The sequence below is a fragment of the Paramormyrops kingsleyae genome, chromosome 24 (genome assembly GCF_048594095.1).
Source record: "Paramormyrops kingsleyae isolate MSU_618 chromosome 24, PKINGS_0.4, whole genome shotgun sequence".
Taxonomy (NCBI): domain Eukaryota; kingdom Metazoa; phylum Chordata; class Actinopteri; order Osteoglossiformes; family Mormyridae; genus Paramormyrops; species Paramormyrops kingsleyae.
In genome coordinates, this window is record NC_132820.1 from 24,816,034 (window position 1) to 24,835,166 (window position 19,133).

At 39.9% G+C, this 19,133-nt stretch overlaps 2 long non-coding RNA genes and 1 pseudogene across 2 annotated transcripts; 1 reads left to right on the plus strand and 2 right to left on the minus strand.

Moving 5' to 3' along the window:
• Positions 1-344: 344 nt before the first annotated feature.
• Positions 345-577, minus strand: LOC140582539 (U2 spliceosomal RNA; annotated as a pseudogene).
• Positions 578-7,533: 6,956 nt separating this feature from the next.
• LOC140582173 (uncharacterized) lies at positions 7,534-15,712 on the plus strand. The gene is made up of 4 exons (XR_011985093.1): positions 7,534-8,230; positions 9,185-9,284; positions 12,887-15,458; positions 15,576-15,712. It is a non-coding gene; the product is annotated as an uncharacterized lncRNA (long non-coding RNA).
• On the minus strand, positions 14,829-16,970 carry LOC140582182 (uncharacterized). The gene is made up of 2 exons (XR_011985105.1): positions 16,704-16,970; positions 14,829-15,967 (listed from the first exon to the last, which is right to left on the minus strand). It is a non-coding gene; the product is annotated as an uncharacterized lncRNA (long non-coding RNA).
• Positions 16,971-19,133: the final 2,163 nt, after the last annotated feature.

Here is a 19,133-nt window from a genome sequence, read left to right on the forward strand (position 1 = left end):
TGACGCCCCCGCGCAGAGTAGAATGCCCAGGGGCGTCGCAGCCACCGGCGTCCTCCCTGTCCTCCTGTCCTCTCAAAAAACAGCAATCATTTAAACAAACATGAGGGAAAATTCAAAAGGCAAAGATGAAGTCATGCCTTACCTCAGCACAGCTGCCCACCGCACAAACGACAGCGTGTCACCTTACTTTAAAAAAAAAGAAAAAAGGCGGGAAATGGGGGCCGCGCACGGACAGGGCCCCTCCCTCACACCACATGCGGCTAATTAGTTGGCCATCCAGAGGCACTCAGTCTATTAGTCACCCATTCAGTCAGTCAGTTCTGCCTTTCAACAACAGGGGGCAGTAGAGGTGCACCGTTCCCGGAAGCACTGCAATACCGGGTCGATGCCTGGAGGAGATGGGGCAAGCCCCACTTCCGGCTCCCTGTTCCAAAAATCCGTTTAATATGTGGTCCCCTCCATGGGGGACGTATCAAAATGACCTTTTCATACCAAAACAAAATGTAAATCAGCTCAAATACATGAATAATAAATATTATGCTTGTACTACTTACATTAACACATAATCACAATCTATAAAGCTGAAACATTCCCACACTATGCAAATCATGCCAACACAGTACAATAAGACTTTCAAAGATAATATTAAACAATAGAACTACCCACAGAGTGTTCCAAAGTGCATTTTGCAATGTCTATACTTTGAATGTCAAATTACAAACTTCACATAAATCTGACATATTTACAAAGTACACAAAGATTAAGATGAGTTTGTTGCCAAACCAAATATATAAGAAATAATTTATTTGCCAGGAATTAAGTTTATGATATTGAATGAAATGTGTGAGCATGCCCCAGTTAGTGAAAGTGTGTCCCCTACCCCAAGACTCCAGAGGGTTAAAAAGGAACACATCCGCAGACTTCCAAGCTCTGCACTAGGGCTGAACGATATTCTGTTTTGACATCGACATCACGATGTGCGCGTGAGCGATAGTCACATCGCCGGAACATACGATGTGAAGGGTAGAAGCCCATTGTGTATTAAGAGAACGGTAGCACAGTAAACACGAGTTTGTTGTATGGCTTGTTGCTGGGGTGACATGCACGTTCCGCGTGCCTGCACAGTGATTGGTTCACTGTGTTGCTGCTCACCGCTCACAGCCAACATTCACTGCTAAAAATGTGCGAAAAAGAAAGTCGAAATCAGCTATTTGGGACTATTTCGGCTACAAAAAGGAGGATGTTGACCAAAAAGAGGTACTTTGCATGGAGTGTCATAAAGTTGTGGCCACAAAACATGGAAACACCACCAATTTGTCTGATCACTTAAAACGGCACCACAAAGCTCTTTACGACGAATACAAAGCCAAATCTGGATGTCAACCAAAACAAACAAATATTTGTGATGCCTTTGCCAGTGTGACACCTTACCAGAAAGGCTCTCAACGACAGAAAGAAATAACAGACGCAATAACGTTTCATATCGCTAAAGATATGTTGCCATTAAATACCGTCGCCAAAGAGGGATTTAAGAAAATGATCCGAACGCTTGACAGGCGGTATGTTATACCATCCCGCACATATTTTTCCCAAGTTGCGATAAAAGAGCTGTATGAAAAATGCAAATCTAAGATTGAAGCAGAACTGTCGCACGTGGAATACTATGCAACTACAACAGACTTGTGGTCCAGCAGGACAACGGAGCCCTACATGAGTCTGACGGTCCATTTCATCACAGAGGACTTCGAGCTAAAAAGTCGCTGTTTGCAGACGGCATTTTTCCCGGAAAGTCATACAGCCGAGAATGTCGCAGAGGCCCTGAGAGAAGCGGTGTCCGCTTGGGGCTTAGATGAGACACGTCAAGTCTGTATAACAACAGATAATGCAGCGAACATGGTGAAAGCTGCCGATCTGAACAAGTGGACCAGGCTACAGTGCTTCGGCCACAGACTGCATCTTGCAGTTGGTGAGTAATGACCATGATCTTTATCCAAAATAAAAATAAATTTTTACTGAGCTGTTTTAATTAATAACCTGTCCTGAAACTGACAAAACTTGTAAAATGAATTTGTTGCATGTGTGTACGTAGAGCTTTAAAACGTAAGAAAAAATACAGACACTAAACATTTAATTTTAAACAAAAAATAGTTTTATGAGCACATTTGAGGAGCTCTTTTCCAAAACGCGATAACTCCATTTCAATAGTTTTCAGGGAAATTAATTGTTTTACCTAGACCCACACATTTTGTGAATATTCAATTTATCCTGTTAAAATGTTTTTTGCTTAGTCTGAACATGTTGAATAATGATTATTAAATCAAACAACTATATTGTTGTTGATAAATTCAAAGTAATTTTTTTTTTCTTTTCAAAACGCTATAAATCCATCCATTTTTCCCAAAAATTGATGGTTGTCTTTTTTTAAAAGTCTTTTGTCTTTTATTTTTCATGTTCGCAGTTATTAATAAACAATTAAAATGTCTCATTGCAATATTTTACATATTCCTAATCATTACTTTTGCTGGTTCTTTGTGACAGCTTTTAGGTGCCGTGTACATGAACGCGTCCTGCATCAGCACCGAAAACTTAGAGAGAGAGAGAGAGAGAGAGAATAAGATTTTTTTACTTATTTTGAGGAATTATAGCCTAATGAACAAACATCTGTTAAGAGCGCAGCCACGTTGGATTGCGAGAACGTTCACTAGGTTAAAATTAAGTTCGGCGCTTATTGGGGTTTGGAAAGAAACTGTATCTTGCAGTACATTTTAAACAAGGAAATTATTATTGCCGTTTATCGCGTTTTGGAAAAGAGCTCTTCATTTATTGTTTGAAATAAAACAGTGTGCTTCAATAATTAAAGTTCGCAATGTTTTGTTTGTTTTCTCCGCTTAGAAAATGCAGTGAAAAAGGATGATCGTGCTATAGGAGTCTGCAAGAAGCTGGTGAGCCACTTCTCTCACAGCTGGAAGGCCAGCGATGCCCTGGCAAAAGTCCAGAAGGAACTCAATCTACCATCACATTGTCTCATCTCAGAATGCCAAACAAGATGGGGTTCCAGACAGATGATGATCAGCAGGATATTAGAGCAGCAGCAGGCTTTAACTCAGGTCCTGTCTGCAGACAAGAAGCTGCGGCATCTAATTCCAACCTGGCAAGATACAGATGTGCTGGAGTCTGTAAGCAAGTCACTGAGCCCAATGCTGGATTTCACTGATGCACTTTCAGGCGATGAATACGTCAGTGTCTCCTTTGTAAAGCCAGTTCTTCAGCTCTTCAACACTTCACTACTGGAAATGCGAGAGGAAGACACAGACCTGATCAAGAACATAAAGATGAAGATGCTGGACTACCTCAATGAGAAATACGAAGATGATGATACTCAGAAGCTGCTAGATATGGCATCTTTTTTGGACCCCCGGTTCAAGATAGACTTCATCAGTGCAGACAAGAAGACCCAAGTTAAGGCCAGAGTGGTATCACAGATGATGGAATGCCAGGAGAAATCAAGCTGCAGCACTGACGTGGAGCCCAACGTTACCAGTGCACCCCAGGCAAAGAAAGCAAAGAAGTCATTGGGAAGCTTCTTTAAACAGAGAGAAACTGAAGCAAAGGGTGATTCCCTAAAGGATGCTTTGGAAGCAGAGTTAAACACTTACCTGCTAACACCTCCAACAGACAAAGAGGAGGATCCACTTGCATGGTGGAAAGTACACAAACTAAGCTTTCCTCATCTCGCCAGACTTGCCCGCAAAAACCTGTGTATTCCTGCGACAAGCTCGCCGTCAGAGAGACTTTTCAGTACTAGTGGCAACATCGTCACTTGCCAACGAACCTGTCTCAAGCCTGCAAAGGTTGATAGACTTGTATTCTTAGCTGGAAACCTTGAGTAAGCAAAGCATACAGCATGCATGATCATGATCATGCTAAAGAATACTCAGTTTAGAGGTTTTATTTCATTTTGTTTAGCCATGATTATGATGATGACCAACACGGTTTTACTTTGGCACTTTTGCTAAGAAAAGTTGACTTAAAAACAAAAGATTGTGAACCAAAATGCTTATAAGTTGTTTTATAAGAAAATATATATTTAAGTTATGTTATGAACCAATCAGGGGGGTTGGTGTTGCAAAGCTGCTGTTTAAATGTGTTCAGCTTTTCTGTTTACAGGAATATGTTCTCTAATCTGTTTAGAAGATTTAATGCAAAATATATAAAATTTTATTTCATTTTGTTTATTTCATATATTTAGCCATGATTATAATGACCAACACCAACACTGTTTTACTTTGGCACTTTGGCTAAGAAAAGTCGACTTAAAAGATTGTGAACCAAAATGCTTATAAGTTGTTTTATAAAAAATATATTTATTTTAAGTTATATTGTTGTAAATCAATCAGGGGGGTTGGTGTAAAGCTGCTGTTTTATTTAAAAATGTGTTCTGCTTTTGTGTTTACAGAAATGTTCTAATTTTGGAATAAAATATTAAGTAACCTTTTTGTCACTTGTAATGAAGCTTGCTTATTAGTGAAATTATTAATATGTAATTATTGGTAATTATTGACTTTAGCCTGGATTGATGGCTCTCAATATCGCAATATATATCGTTTGGAAAAAAATATCGCAATGTAATTTTTTTCCAATATCGTGCAGCCCTACTCTGCACAAGGGTCGGGCTAAAACGGCATCATACACCTTCCCAAGACACATAAAATCAGTAAGCCTGGGAATGAAATAGGTTAATTGCACAATAAACAGCACAACAGATCAAATAAAATGCTAATAAATGTTAATAATGTTAATATTGATGAATAAGTGCTACAGTGATCAACCAAAACAGTGCTCAGTAAAATCTTTACATGTCAATAAATAAAATCCATACCAAATAAAACACACGCACAGAAAAACAAAGCACACTTACCTAAAACCCGACGTGTCCTCTGTGTGCTTCAGGAAAATGCATCATGTCAACCCTGTAGGATGGAGTGTCATCACCTAGACGTACCGGGGCAGCTTTCGCCTAGGATCAAGGCAGTTGGATGGATGTCAACTTACCTCTGGGGGTAGGTCGTTTAAGTAGATGGCAGCTTCCTTCTGGGGCCTGGGGGTTTGGGTGAATGTCAGCTTACTTCTGTGACCAGGGTCTTTGGGTGGAAGTGAGCTTACCTCTGGGGTCAGGGGGTTGAGTTGAAAGCAGCTTGCCTCTGGGGTTGGAACATTTGGGTAGATGTGAGCTTACATGAGGGGCCTGCATTTTTGGGTGGACAGCAGTTTGCCTCTGAGATCGTCTGCCGCCGCCCCCCAACTTTCACAGCCAGGACCCCCTCCCTTCCCTAAGGTAGAATACTTCAGACTTCCCAACCTGCAAAAACTCAATTCAGGGAGGTGCCCCCAACCGCCCGACAAGGAGTGAGATGTACTGTACAGTAACTTCAACAAACTTGATTTCACAGTTTAATTTCTTCATTAATTTCCTCTAGTCAGCGCACTAAATTACGAAGGTCAATATTATGTATTATTTTGACAATAATATAAGTAGATTATTTTACCATTTATGCAAATTCCTTAATTATATCCCATTGCTTCTTTACAAAAGTCTTCAAGGAGTCTTTCATGACAGCATTAGCAACTAACCAAGTGTCTAACTAGTGTAGACCTGAATAATACAGCACATGAAATGACACTTGTTAAACTCACCTCAACATGCATTTTACAGTCGTTTAAACCGTCATGAGCAATGCTGAAATCACTATTGCTAACATTATTTTCATCCTTATTAAACATGGATACACTTTCTGAAGTGAAATGCGTTTTATATTTCCGTTTTTTGTGGCACTCTCCCTCTGTCATGATGCTCCACTGAACCGATAACTTCGGTCCTCGAGAAGTTAAATAGAAGCCCGCCCACATTGAAATCTGATTGGTTTATTTTGCTAAGTAAACCAATCAGGATGCTGTCTGTCTAGCACGGGCTACAGGGCACACACGCAGGGATCCACACATATGCACGTTCTCTCTTTCTCTCGCTCATTCCGTCGTACGCGCGCGTCTCTCGAGTGCGCAATGCACACACTACTGTCTCGCATGCATGCTCTTGTTTACTTCCTCTTCTTTCCGGGATATTTTATTCAATTTGCGGGTATCAGGGAGTCGCTGTCAATATGTGGGAGACTCCCGGAACTTCCGGGAGAGTCGGGATGTCTGGATAACTGCTTATTTGTACTATAATGATAGCTGTTAATTTTCAGGGAGCTGTGATGATATTCGAAATTGTGCAGGGTTATATAAGTACTGTGAAGCTGTCGTTATCCAGTTAAATGTTTAAAAATATGTATTATTTTATCATATTTTTTGTATACTTTAAGCTTATTCACAGGTCTCTCCTGCATTCATCTTACCGTCCGTCCATGCCTACTTCAATGTAAAATCAGACAGATTGCTTAATTTGCAGCTGTCCAATTACGCGTACATATTTTATTGCTGCAGATAATTAAGGTAGGTAATACAACGCTGAAGGTTAGATGTATAGTACGATTACATATGTACAACATGTGGTCATTTCAGTCAGACAAACGTTTAAAATGGAAAACCAGCTTTCCGTTTTTACCGGCAATTTCCATAGCACGTCTTAGTCGAAGTACTACACTGCCATCTATTGGACAAGTCAGGTTACTGAATCGTGAAATGTGTCTGTACTGAAATGGATAAAACAAACATAATATCTTCAGTCATGTTTTCTTTTAGGACCACTACAAGAGGATTATCAGTATGAAGGTTTATCAATAAAAATAATTTATTAAAATAAATATTACAGGGCTCTCCCTGAAAATAAGATGCTCTTAGCTTCCAAAGCCAAGGACACATTCTAGTGATTTTCCAGGAGACTGGACCTAACTAACCTGGGGCCTTATGAAAAACAATCAATCAGTTCATGTTGAAGCTCACAAGGTGTGGAGAACAAGAAACACAAGTAAGGGAGAAAGGCAAGGTGCAAAGCATACACAAGCAGTGTAACGACATATCAGTTACAATGTATGATTAAACATACATCATTTCTCACAGTATGAATAGTGGCCCGTTGCTCCTACTATAGCCTCACGCCTCCAGGGTCATGGGTTCAATCTGCACCCCTGCTGTAATAAACAGTGACATTATTACAGTAACATACTGTTTAAAATAGTACAATACTGTAGAAAAAATGCTTTCTGGGCAATATTTATGAGAACCTTGTCGATAAAATACTGTAATGTACTGTAATTCTGTACATGAACTGGAAAAAAATAAACTGTAGAATTTACTCAGATTGAATGATGTAACAATTTGCACTCACTTTTTTGGGTTGACTTTATACCCAATTCTAAGAAACATTTTAAATAAATAAAGCTATAGTCTACCCACTGTCACAGTACCATCCTATAAGATTTACTCAAATCAATATTTCAATATTAATATTAATTAATTTCAATATTAACATGAATTAATATTTCAAATCAATATTTGTGCTCACTCGTTTGGGTAAATTGGGATATTATTTTTTATGAGTAAAGTAAACCCAAGTTTAGCAAATAACATACCTAATGTATTTAAATGGTCCTTTTCAGCATTCAACGCAAAGTGGTACCAGGTTTGAAACAAGGGTCTTTGCCAGCATGGCCTGATACAGTTTTCTGTCCCTTTGGGAGTAAAGGTCTTTGCTCAAGAGCTCATTAATATGGCTATTCTGCCAAGACTGGGCTTTTCTGCAGCTGTGGTATATTTCACCCACCGTCATGAAGGAAACTCTCCCAAATACTGACCTTGCAAGATGTTCTCTGTTGAGATAAAAAAAAAAATCGAATAGCTGTGATTGCTCATGTAATGCTTTTTTGGGGTGATGTATTTGTTAATGTAAGGCCATTTTGATTACCCACACTTGGCCTTGTAGCCTTATATTTGCAGAAAAGAGCCTGAGTTGTATGTATATGTATATTTCCATAGCATGACATGGTACTGCCTTTGATTCAGTAGATTTTTAATTAGAGGTCGACCGATATATCGGCAGGCCGATATATCGGGCCGATATTTAGCATTTTTTAATGTATCCGCATCGGCCGATATCCGAGTGCACTACGCCGAATTTCAGACAGGCACGTCTGCGGGTAGCCCAGTGTTATTGTTGCTGTGGAACACGTGACCCATGCTGCCTTGTGCAGGACCACAGCCAGAAGTTTTGGAAGAGTCCTGGGATAAAACGGTAAGGCTTAAATTCTGATCTTTCAATGACCTGTTTATTTAAGTAGTTTGCTATGAAATGTTGCTTTAAAAGAAAACGCGAATTACGCTATTGGGAACTGCGGTAATGATAATGAGCCTTCAACCAACTGTAGCTTACAGGTAACATTAAGGATCATTGATTCTAATAGAGTTCGTTTTGTGCGCTTATTGGTGGGCTCACAGACGTTTTTTAATCGTTAAAAATCATTTTAATTGTTAACATTTTAATTATTACCATATCAGCCCGATGTTATCGGTTATGTTTTTTTTCTTGTGTCGGAGAGTTTCACTCTGTGAGTGTGTGGGGCGGAGCAGGCAGCTCTCAAATACTGCAGCATGTGTGAGAGTTGCGTTACTCTGCCCTGATCACAGACAGCGCCGTCCTCGGAGACACAGAGCTGCTAAGAACAATGCATGGCGGAGAAAAGTGTTTGTTCGAAAGCGTGGTTACCATTTACTTGAGCTGATGCTGACAATGGTCCTTCTGTGCAACTTTTTTTCATTTGAGACCGGAGATTCAAACAATTTGTCAGACGTCTAGATAAAAAGTGCATGACTTTGCGCAGTTAGTTTCCTCATTAAACATGTCTATCCTTTATACGGGCGTATACGTAGACAACGTCACAATCACTAGGGGCTTATGTTGTCCTTGCATACAAGGCTGTGCAATACGACAGTTATTTTATTTTATTTTCCGGGATCACTAGATTCTGATTGTGAATTTGGCTTTAAGCTATCTGTCTGCTAACAACAGAAACAACATGTTAGTGTTACACTACTCATCAAACCATGATGCATTAAGTGTTTTTTTTTCTTCAAAATGTATTAGAGTGTAATTGTTTTAATGTGCATGGAATACTGGAATTGTAGAATGAATTGAAGATGAAGGTACTATAATAAAAATTCTAACCTTGCATTTATTCTTCTGTTTTAGTAATTGCTGTCTGATGGCTGAACAAAAATCTAATCCTGTATGGCAGCATTTCACAAAGCCAACACCAGGAAAAGCCAGGTGCAATATCTGCAGCAGACTGGTGAGCTTGGGAGCTGAAGAATGAGTTTGCTGCTAAAGAGATTCTGATGCTGCTATCTTTATTGTTTATAAGTTTAAGTTGTTTATAAGTTTTATTGTGTTTTTGTTATTTAAGTTTATATTTAAATTTACACAAGTCAGTATTCAGTAAATGCTAAGTTGAGAAATTTTGTGTATCGTTTGTTATTATTAATGTGATATTTTATCATGCAAATAGAGGGGAAAACGTCCAATTTTCGGCCAAAAAATATCGGCAGCATATATCGGCCATCGGCTGACCCTGACTATGACCTATATCGTCATCGGCATCGGCTATTGAAAAACCCATATCGGTCGACCTCTATTTTTAATTCACTGTTATGATGTTGAATAGGACAAGTGCATAAATCCCCAAATATATTGGCTACCACAGCTAAAACGGATCTTGGTGGGGTGTGTTGGTTCGTGCTCCATGGAGTGATCTTGGGTGGGAGGCTAAGATTGGATGTACATAGAATAAAAAACCTCAATGTCTTCTAACATCCCCACCATAAGAAAACACATTAAGTCCTGCTCATACTAATTCTGGTATCTAAACCATCAGCTTTTCAGGACTCTTTGGCAATTATACATCTCAAAACACACAAAGCCAACTGATACAGAGCAATCAGTTTAAACAACCAAAGGAATCCTGAAGTAAAACAAGCAATGATATGTGGTGGAGACTAATATCTGTGGCATTCCATTCTCAACTGCAGTGGGATTCTAAATATTATGTAAACATGGATATCCAAAAATTAAACCTAATTAAAATCGAAATATTAAATGAGCAGAATGATTAAATTTGTTGTTCTATCCCAAGTTGTGATTAAAAAGCAATGAGGCTGCCACCCATTATATCTGCTCTAGGGAAATGCACTTCTGCGGCCACTAGGGGAGCTCTCACCTTCTCTCAGACCTGCTAAATAATGTTGCATAGTCTAACAAGCTTTATAATCTGTGTCAATGAGCAGTGCCTTACCGGAAATGCTTTCCCCTGGAATTATTGTAAACATTCTCGCCAGTGCGGGGAAGCAATAAAAAAGGCCAATAGGATGTTGGGGTATATCTCCAGGTGTGTGGAGTTTAAGTCAAGGGAGGTAATGCTAAGATTATACAATTCCTTGGTGAGACCTCACCTAGAATATTGTGTACAGGTTTGGTCACCATATCTTAAAAAGGACAAAGCGGCCTTAGAAAAGGTGCAGCGTAGGGCCACAAGAATGATTCCTGGTCTTAGAGGAATGTCATACGAGGAAAGGTTATTTGAGCTAAATCTGTTCAGCCTCAAGCAAAGGAGACTGAGGGGGGACATGATCCAGGTCTATAAGATTCTAACAGGTTTGGATGCTGTTCAACCGAATAGTTACTTCAGCATTAGTTCAAATACAAGAACTCGTGGCCATAGGTGGAAATTAGCGGGAGAACATTTCAAACTGGATGTAAGGAAGCACTTCTTTACACAGCGTGTAGTCAGAGTATGGAATAGTCTTCCTGATAACGTAGTGCAAGCTGAATCCTTGGGTTCCTTTAAATCAGAGCTAGATAAGATTTTAACAACTCTGAGCTATTAGTTAAGTTCTCCCCAAGCGAGCTCGATGGGCCGAATGGCCTCCTCTCGTTTGTATAGTTCTTATGTTCTTAAATGAATTAGATTTATTAACTGGCTCCTGAAATTAGGAATTGTAAATGAACTGACCTAAATGAGTATTAATTAAATTAATTCAGAGACATTGCAGTTCATTCCACATGAAAAGTTACAACTTAAGCTAAATCTGCTTAAATCATTTAGAGCATAGTCATAGTGATCAATGAAACACCTATACACACACACACACACACACATATCCTTATGGGGACCGCTCATTCATTTCTATGGGAAAAATACTAATGCTAACTTAACCCCTACTCAGCCCTAACCATAAGCATAAGTAGGCAACCAAAATACAAGAGTTTTTGCATTTTTAGTTTTTTCATTGCAGTCACGGATTTTTATAAAATAGAGTTTTTCCCTTATAGGGACCAGGACCAGCTACACCTGTACTATTACACAGGCTACATGTGAAGAATGCGAGACAAAAAAGAAGAGCATTTAGACAGCCAGAGAATGTTAACTGCCAGTTTAATTATATTTATTACAGAGCTTATTGAATTGTTCAGTGAAATAAATCCATCCATCCATCATCCATCCATCTAGCAAACGGGCTGGTAGCCTCTCCTCAGCAGCATATGGCACAAGGTTGGTGCTCACCCTGGACGGGAGGCCAACTCAAATGTAATAGTGAATACTGAAAATAGGACAGGGGTGTAAACAGGAGAGATGATTATTTACTAATTCTATGTTTGTAATTTGATTAATTAATCACTTAATTCACGTTCCACAGCCACTTGTCCCATGTAGGGTTACAGGTCTCTGGAATATATACCTGATAATAATGGGCGCAATGCAAGGAGGAACCCAGGAGGGGATGGCAAACCCATCGCATGGCAGGGAATAACCCAGATGGGGACACCAGCCCTTTAGGAGTGCAGGGAATAAGCAGGGGGCGGTGCCAACCCATCACAGGGCAGGGAATAAGCAGGGGGCGGTGCCAACCCATCACAGGGCAGGGAAAAAGCCAGGAGGGGGGTGCCAACCTATCACAGGGCAGGGAAAAAGCCAGGAGGGGGGTGCCAACCTATCACAGGGCAGGGAAAAAGCCAGGAGGGGGGTGCCAACCTATCACAGGGCAGAGAATCTCCCAGGAGGGGCGGCAGTCCATCACAAGGCATGGCAGCTCATTAGATCACAAAAACCTGCTTTGTCAGTTAGACTGAAAAAGGCATTCCTAAAACTCATTTAAAAATAATGAAAAATACTAGAGTAGCTGGTTGGATACAGAACAACAAATTAGGGTTATGAGCATCTCTCAGGGATCCACCCATCTATCTTCTAACCTCTCATCCTGGTGAGGGCTGTGGGGCCTGGAGCCTATCCCAAACAGGACAGGGCACGGGGATGGAGTACATCCTGGACAGGATGCCAGTCATACAGAGGACACATAGACACTAATACAGCCAACTGGACCCCATCTACCTCTTCTAAAACATCCATATAGTTTCCTGTCTGTTTCTGACAGCTTTCACCATTTTTATTTTGCTCCAGTTCTTTGTACTTTTTGAGGTCACAGGTTTTAGTATCAGTACCTTTGCAATCTAGAGGAATGTTACCCTCCAACTATCAATTATTGTTTGTGGTCAAAATGACCCCATTTGTGTTAATTTGCACAATTAATTATAGTATAAATCGATATATTCCAGATCAATTTTTAAGGTGATTTCAATAAAGGCCTGAAATATCATTATCGACCATCATGTGACCCCAAAAGCCATTGGAAAGCCAGTAAGAGGCCCATATGATGCTTAGAGCTGAAAATAGGACAATATGCTGTTTTTGTTAAAAATATCACAGTGCAGTTGTTTTAAAAATAAATCAATGGCTTTGCACAAAATGTAGATGCATGTGGTTTACTAACATAACATACAAGTAGCACAAAGTGTGGTCGTCTTGCAGTCCTTTGTAATGGCATCTCTGCCTTTTCTCAGGTCGGGGCTTTTGTTCCATTGCCTGCGCAGCCAAACTGCTACCAGGACTGGAGGACCTGTACCAGGGACCTTGGGAGGCAGCAAGATAAAAGATGAAGAACATCTGGTGATCCTGTGCGGGGACGTCATTCACAGAAAGCGTACAAAAATGGATGCTGATTTGTAAGTTGGGGCTTTTCTCCTCTATATGTGGGGAACCCCTGTTCAAACAGATGCAATTAACAGGAAACTTCTTCTAACTTAAGGTGTGAACTGCTTCATCTGAGAAAACTAGACTTAGGAAACAGGGAGCATAAACGACAAGTCAATGACTGACATCTCATACAGCCATATTGCAAACAAATACACACATAATGAGGATACAACATGAAACGGTCTGGGGGAGGGGGAAACATTTCCACATGTAGGGGGTTGGAGGTATTTAATCATTTACAGAAAATTCCGTGTAGCCAGTGTAGGAACCTGAGGTCAGGTTAACACAGATCACTGTCCGTGGTGCTGAAATCTCTACTTGATGGGCTGGTGCTGAATGAATAGGACGGCTGGCCAGCATATCTCACTGTGTGATTCCACTGACTGTCACCTTCTAATGTATGGGATTTTTAACAATGAGGAAAAGAATTTTTTTAAAAGTTATTACAGGAAACAATATTTACATGCCTGTACTGTAGCTTTAATCTCTCACGACAGAAAACCCAAAAACTATAACTTTTGGTGAGAAAGAAATACATTCATGTTATATCAAGTATATCACATACTCATTTAAAATCACAAAACACACCTGATTTAATCTCTATATTTTAATTATTTCAATAGTATTGCTTAATTACAGCAGTTAAACATTATCTGTATTACAATGGTACAGAAAAGTTGGGCTTTGGCTTTCCTGAGAGAAGTATGGCCTTGCCAGGATAGATGTCCTGTATGATTTGCGTTCTCTTTCATGCAATTATAGACACGTTTGTATTCATCTTCCTGGAGACCATCCATTCATTTCTGTGGTCAAAACACCTTTTTTAGATTTTTGATTGCAGTCACAGATTTTTTTTAAATTGAGTTTCCCTTTGGGGGACCGAAAAAGCTGGTCTCCACATCGTCAAAATTTCAGGTTTTATTGCATTGTGGGGACATTTGGTCCCCACAATTTAATATATACATAATGCACACACACACACACACACACACACACACACACAAGTTGGTCTTCTTTTCTAAATGGGGACCGTCCATTCATTTCTATGGGAAAAACCCTAATCCCAGTCACGACACCCTTAATCCCTACCCACCCCTAACCTTAACCATAAGTAACCAACCCAAATACAAGACTTTTGGCATTTTTACTTTTTTGATTGCATTCACAGATTTTTATAAAACTGACGTTATCCAAATGGGGACCTCAAAAGATGTCCCCAAAAGTATGGAAATTTTAGGTTTTACTACACGTTGGGGACAATTTGGTCCTCAAATGTGATCAATGCAAATCCACACACACACACACACACACAGGTTTGTAAGTATATCTTTGTGGGGACTGTCCATTCATTTCTATGGGGAAAACTCTAATTCCAGCATCGCAACCTTAACCCCTACTCAGTCCAAACATTAACCATAAGTATGACTTTTGGCATTTTTACCTTTTTGATTGCATTCACAGATCTTTGTGGGAACCTGAAAAATTATCCACACAACTTAAAAATAACAGGTTTTTATCACATTGTGGGGAACATTTGGTCCCCACAATGTAATATAAACATAACCCCCCACTCACACATACACATTCTGCTCTTTTCACCAGCCTTTTATCAAGTTCGGTGCTCTGAGTGTCAAAATGGTGCACAGCTTTGCACGTCCTTCATATGGTGTTGCAGCCATATTACACACATAAAATTCATCAGTGAAATGTACTGTATATGTGCATATGTAAATAACAAGTAAACATGAAAATGATACCTAATAATTTATTTCAAAGTATTTGTTAATATAAGCTTCATTAATTTTGATAGACAATTCATCATTCAGTTTTCCTATGTCAGTCTTTAATTCCAGGGAGAGACTATGTAAATGAGATATACGACACGGCTGAGGGAGGGCATATTTCAGTTCAGGTGGGTAAATTTTGGAACAGGTCAATGTAATTAAGCACAATATTTTTTTTCCCCATTTTATCTTGTTTTGCTTGAGTGTTTGGAATGTCTTCCTTCCTTTCAAGATCGACAGAATATGCCATAGTTCTTGCATTCGTAGATTTTGTTTGGAAAAATAAAGTACAAGATTTTAGTACAAATCTCGTTTGGGTTGACGTGTTGTTATAATTATGCAAAAATATTGAAAATTGTACAAATAAAGTTTGTTATAACAAGATGTATTCTGACTTTTGATTGATACTGAACTTCAGTCTGTATACTTCCTGTTGATTTTCATTTTCAGCATTACATCATCATCACCAGAATTCTAGAATTCTATTGACACATCACTACAGACTGTAATTCATTCCGCTTCATACTATCGCAAGAGTTAGCTGTGTTGGTCTTCAGTTAAAACGTATTTGCTACTTGCAGTGATTATGGAGCAGGTGAGTTTTAACATGAATATTTATAACAGCTTTTACTTAGCTTAACTGAAATTATTATGGATCAAGTTAGTCTGTCCTGATAAGTAATTTCTTAAAACTGCCTTTATGGCTTTGCAGAAAAACGAGAACAAACGCAGAGAGGGAAAGTACAGTCTGCGGGAGACGATCCTGTTAACACAGAAGTTGGCTGACTACTGTGTGGAGGATCTACCAAAGTCTGGCAGGGCTCCAAGGACCACCAAGAAGGAACGCCTGGAAGGGTCAGGAGGACTGGAAAGGCTGAAGGTCAAATATATAAAAAATGCTGCAGTCCTTCCTGACCTCCAAGCCTCCCCATCCACAACACCAGACACAAAACTGGACCTTCTTTCCTTGCCGGTCCAAAACGAAGAGCCCCTTCTTGTCCATGGTCTTCCGGAGAAGCAGTACCAGGACGTGTACCATGCGGTGGTGGACCCCCTGCTGCATCACCGGTCTGGGCAGCCCCGCTCCTACTCCCTCAAGAGAGCCTGCAAAATTAAACGGCGGCTGTGGAGAGCGGTGCAATGCCCACATTTCAAGATGACGGAGGACCCTGATGGGAGGGTCCACTACACGGAAATGTTTACGGCCTCCGGGCTCAAACGGCGCCCCCCACAGTTTCAGCTGGATACCAGCGGGGAGCCTCCAATGAAAAAAAATAAGACTTATTTTTAATTATTTGTATATAGTTCTTTAAATAAAATAATATTTTATATTAATCAATCGTCAGTTTCTTTGTTCATTCTGTAACAGATCCGCACACAACCTCATAATCAAAGTTAAACTGTTGCATATTTCGTTGTCAAATAAGCAACATAAAAATTAGGGATGTCCCGATCAAGATTTCTTTTCCCCGATACCGATCCGAGTCTCAAACCGATACATGTATTTTCCAACAGCACACGGTGCAAACTATAGACCATAAGTACATTAAAATTATTAAAATCTATGGCGTATATGCTTGACAAATTAGTAGGTCTGCAGTGCAGCAAGTACCATCAACATGGTAAAAAATGTGAAATTCTTTTGGAACTTTCACATAGCATGGGTTTATTAAAAAGATAATAATCATTGTAATAATAAAATAGATAAATTAAAAATGAAAAAGGGTTTTAAACCCGAAAACTCAAATGCAGCAGTTTCAATGAAATCAATATGAACGGTGTTCATATCAATATGAGCAGTTTAAACAAAAAGCGTTATCGCTGTCGTGTGAAAACTTACTTTTTTTCTTGAAAGTTTCCTCCAGTTTGCGTTGCTTCTGCGCAGCCTTTCCCCGAGTGAACCGAGTGAATTCGCTGTACTCAGCCGCGTGTATTAACTTTATATGTCTGATCAAATTTGTGGTATTAAACGAAGATCTATTACTACCTCCTCATGAAATGCTCAGTTTACAGACAGTACAAGTTGCAGTTGCACAGCTCTCGTTTTTCAGCGTAAAATATTTCCACACTGCAGGCATCGTCTCACGGTCCCACTTTATAAAGCAGCCGCATTGTGGCGCATGCGCCGCGTACAGAAACGTGGGTGAGAAAAAAATGATCGGGAGATGATCTACTCATTAATCCCGATCTCGATAAGTCTAAAATGCCTTGATCGTGACATCCCTAATAAAAATTACTTACAATTGTGCTCTTAAACTAACAGTGTAAGTTGCCATAAAAGCCAACTGAAATGAATTAACTGTTTCCTTAATTGTTAGTAGTAAACCGGGTTATGTTTTGAACCCCTTTAGTAGTTGCTGTTGTAGGATCTGGCCTCAGCTGTTAAGAAGCAAAGAACTACAGTGACGTAATTTTGTAGTAGGAAATCGAGGTCGTAGTGCATCCTGGGTATATTGAGGTGACCGGTAAAAGCGCGGTCTCCATTTATAAACTATATAAATGGCATAATAATTTAAAGGGCTCTTAAATGGTGCCGTTATTAAGTAGCAGCCAAGTCAACTATATGTGCAAGAGTGCAATATGTATACAGAGTTTGCAGTATGTGTGCATAATGTGCAAGAGTGCAGAATATAATCATAGAGGAAGTTTATCAGTTGTTCACTGGTTATGCTGGTGGATATTTCACTGCAGCTGACGATTAATTGAACGTCCATTCAGAGACTGGTTTGGTTAATGAGAGAGACTACCTGAGGGGAGAAGGTCTTGGCATGTCTTGTGGTCTTGGTTCTGATTGCCATGAGTCTTCTCCTGGAGGGTAAGGCTTGAAAGATGTGGTGAGCAGGGTGAGATGGGTCCTCAAAGATTTTGTATGCCCGTTTCCTGGTTCTGGTGATGTACAGTGTCTGGAGGGTAAGCAGGTTACTGCCGATTATTCGCTCTGCTGAGTGGATGATCTGTTGCAGTCTGGCCTTGTCTCGTTCAGTGGCTGATCCAAACCAGGCTGTGATGGAGGAGGTGAGGATGGACTCAATGATTGTAGCGTAAAACTGGGCCATCGTGGTTATAACATGTTATTTTGGATCAGGCACGGACAGTTGTGAGAGTTCATTCCGCATTAGCTCTGATAGAATAGTATTAAATGCAAAGCTAAAGTCCACAAACAGAATCCTAACATATGCCTCAGGGCACTCCAAGTGTCGGAGCAAGAAATGGAGTCCAGTGTTAACTGCATCGTCCACAGGTCTGTTGGTTCTTTTGGCAGACTGTAGCCTGGGGTCAAGTGATAGGTCTGTGATGGTTTTAAGGTATGACAGCACAAGTCTCTCAAAAGCCTTCATTACCACCGATGTGAGAGCCACCAGTCTGTAGTCACTGACTGGTTCAGTGACTGGTTGAAAATATCTGTGAAGACAGGTGACTATTGATCTGCACAGTGCTTCAGAGTGGCTGGGGAGACAGAATCTGAACCAGGAGCTTTCCTTGTATTCTGGCTACTGAAGATCTTGTTTACATCTCTGTCGTTGATTCTCCTGGGGAGGTGGCTGGACGTGGTGGGGGGGGGGGGTCGAGCTGAGTATAGTGTGGGCGAGGTGTGAAGGTACCCAGGTGTGAAGAAGGCCATTGAAAAGGTGAATGCTGTATGATGCGCGAATGTGGCTTTTCAAACCCGCAGTAGAATTTGAACAGGTTTTTGTCACCACTCCTGTAGGCTACATCTTTTGTTTTAGGAAGCTGCCTGAGTTCAGTTGTAAACCATGGTTTGTCATTATTATAGCTGACAACAGACTTTTTGGGAATGCGAGAGTCCTCGCAGAAGCTTATGTGCCATGTTACAGTGTCCGTGTATTCATCCACGCTGTTAGTAGCAGTTTTGAAAACATTCCAGTCTGTCGAGTCAAAGCATGATTTTAATTGCTCTACTGCTCCACATGTTCAGTATTTCACTATAGTAACGACAGGTTTAGCAGTTTTCAGATTTTGTCTGTATGCTGGAATTAGATGAATTGTTGCATGGTCAGAAGTTCCTAGTGCAGCACCAGTCATTTTCTGTCATTAAAATGTGACATCTTTTCAGTTACCTATTTATTTGTTTTGGCTTTTTCTTATTATTATCTATGTGTTCATTGTAATTGATTAATAAAATTATTTATTTTCATTATTTCTTTTTCACTTATCTTTGAAATGTGATTTTGACATTTTAATTTGATTGTATCCTTGTCTTTGTAAAGCACTTTGAATTGCCTTGTGCCTGAATTGTGCTATATAAATA